We start from the raw sequence: 3,254 nt of genomic DNA on the forward strand, positions 1-3,254 counted from the left end.
CCCCTTCGATGCGTTACAATTGTTATTTCATCCCGCAGCGAATTCGTTCCATGCGATGAAAGTTGGTTTCTATATTAAAATCGGATTGATCATGAACAGAGTAAACACCTTTCTCCGATTAAAATTCTTTACGTGAATAAAATTGGTTTACTATTTCTTTTAACTTTTCCCATCGCGTATTATGCATGGATATTTTAAAGCCGGTGACAGATTAGAGCATCCGCTATTAACAAAACAGCGAGCACGTTCGAATGTGCAAACCGAGCAGTACTTGTCTCTAATTTGTCACTGGCTTGAAACCGCTCACCGTATCGCAGAATCCTGTCGTGGGCGCTACCGTTTAATCAAGCGTTGAAGTCCCCCGTGACTCTAGTATGGGTTTATTACTTCCCTTCGGCAAATCCGTTTAGTTTATCCGTGAAATTTAATTTGTTTCCTCTTCATCAAGATGTAAATATTAAAGCGATAGTTCGTGTTACTCGGAAAATAAAGCAATTATAAAATGAAGTGAATAGTTAGCACCTAATCATTAAATTTCACTTCGAAGGGGAATCGAGCATCCCAGTCACTAGATCGTACGTACAGTAGGTTTATAGCGCATTGATTTTTAACGAGAACCGACATTCTCGAATTAAAGGTAGCATAAGCTTCCACAAAAGCCAGACGACACACGGAATAAAAAATAGGTATACGCGTGTGTCGCGAAATCAAAGTCGCACGGCAGAAACGAAAGAGCGAAGTAATCTAGCGAAGAGCGATTTATTTTTTCAACGACAAAGAGAGAAAGAACACGCAAACTTGTACCTACCTTGTGAACCCGTTCAAGCTTTCGCAAGTTCACTGTCCGCAAATTCGCTTGCTGTCGATCGAACCATGGGCTGCGGGCAATTATACACATCCACGATTTTATGTTCCACCAAATTAGAAAGCGTGTATTTTTATAATAATTCAAATCAGATTTGATCTCTCAATTACAGCTGTTTATTGTTTTTAAACGATGTTAACTTTTGTTCATGACAATCTTGCTTGGATTTCGTGGCTCGATCGACGAGCAAAGCTTGCAGGAGATTCTAGCTTAAGCTTCGTATACATACAATTATACATAATAGTACACGACTACACATCCTCGTGATCGAACGCCACGTTAGCAGGCGATTCGCGAGGTGAGAATTATCCGAGCGTGACGCGAAAAACGCTAATCGAATTGTAAAGCAGATGTAACTGTACTCGTAACTCGTAACGTTTCAAGGAACACTGTGTACATAAGCAACAGGAAGAGAACGCATCCTTCATCTTCATCTTCATTGGTCCTTCCTTCTTGCAGTCGACTTCGTACACTATTAATGAATACGGGATGCGTGCAGGTTCGCATGGACGATAAGCGGCGAGTATTAATTAATAAATACGACGCGATTAATACGCTCGTTACGGACAGGAAAGATCGTTGATGATGAAAATTGTTATACGTGCGAACGTTCACGATGTAATGCGTATAAGACGTGGGGCGAATGTGAAGGGAAACAAAGTGCAACAAACGCGATCGTATCGTTTGAGTATTACAAATCGTGACGCTTTGATTGTTCGTTCGAACGTTGTTGTTCATTACACATCGTGTTATTTATACGTACATCGTCGTCATCGTGATCGTCGGAAGTTGCGAACACGGTTACGGTTACAGCGACTGTTTCATTATCGTTATACATAGTTATTACGATCGTGAATATTACTATTAATTGTCATAATCATAATCATCATCATCATCATCATCATCATCATCATTATTACCATCACTGCGATAATGGCGATTATTATTGTAATTGAATAAAACTTTCACCACGGGAGATTCGTGAATATTTATTAACTCTTCTTTTATATTTGCTCCTTTATGTAAATGATTGTGTCGTACTTCTCGATTCACAAAGATTATGAGGTAGTGTTTTAAAAATATCTTCATGTACTTGCAAAAACTTGCAAGGAAGGTCATACAGAATTTTACTCTATCTCGAATAATTCAGGACTGATCGATTAATTATTTCGTTCATCGTCAATTACTCTTTATCCAGTAGATTATACGATCGGTTCAGCATCGACGAGTGTTTTGCTTTCTATTTCTTATTTCGGTGGCAATATATTCTACAGACCATTAAAAATTATACATTTTTTTGTGTGACACAAAATCCTATAAAGCTGCCTATTCTTTAATAATTTCTCCTCATGCATGAATTTTGAATAAACTGTGGAAGCCAGAGAATCTCACAGGTTTCTCGTTTACCGTGGCACAGTAAGCGTATAGCCTGCAAGACTTAATGGCAGCAGTAAATATAGTAAACTGCTTCCAAGAACATTTAAAATAATGTTTGACACAAGTTTTCTTATTATGTAATTGTTATATGCCGATTTCGTTAACTGCACTCAATATTTTACACTCTATTTTTCAATTGGTCTTCAAGTACTTAATTACGTGCAGGTTAACGAGTTGTGCTCGCTCGGAGAATCTGTGCGCACGAAACAGTGTTTTCAATAAACCAGGCTAAACTTTGTTTCAATGCAAACGAGAAACAAAACATTGCAGTAACGCGAGTAAACTTTACTATCGATTCGTTTTAACGGAACCGCAACTATGTTCTGCAAACAAACCCAATGTCTCGTTGGAATTGCTGATAATTGAAGGAGTATCGCGAAATGCAATAGAACTTCGCCTAGAACAATAAAAACTACTTATATCTATTGACAAATCGCTCATATTAAGTTAAAGATCGAGAGAAAGAAAAATCTGCAAGGAAGCAGAAATAAATGGTAAAGTAAACGAAGTATGAAAAGAAGAATCATGAAGCATTTCGGAATCTCTCGATTTACCTTCAAAGAGGAAGACCAGAAAGATAGCACGAAATTTATTCGCGTCGTGGGCCAAGAATAAGTGGAGGTAAGATAAACAATGAGTGGTCGAACGTGAATATCGCAACGCCCACCAAAATTCTTTTTTTCGGTTATACGTACGTATAATAGTACTACTGGAGGTAGCTCCTCAAACGTTAAAGTGTATACAGGGTACAAATATTTAGCTGTGTGCTATCCTTCTTACGACAAAGTATTGACTACAGCCCCTTTGCCAGGCAGTAAGCGATATTAAATTTTAAGCAATTTGAAGGAGAATCCGAGAAAATTCTGTCTATGGCTTTTTCTATACTTACAATAAATATGAACGTTGCCTCCGGAATACATGCTTTAAGATAACAAATGACACGATATTAAAT

This window comes from Ceratina calcarata, unplaced genomic scaffold (assembly GCF_001652005.2).
Source record: "Ceratina calcarata isolate Rehan_Ccalc_2016 unplaced genomic scaffold, ASM165200v1 scaffold297.2, whole genome shotgun sequence".
In the NCBI taxonomy this organism is placed as follows: Eukaryota; Metazoa; Arthropoda; class Insecta; order Hymenoptera; family Apidae; genus Ceratina; species Ceratina calcarata.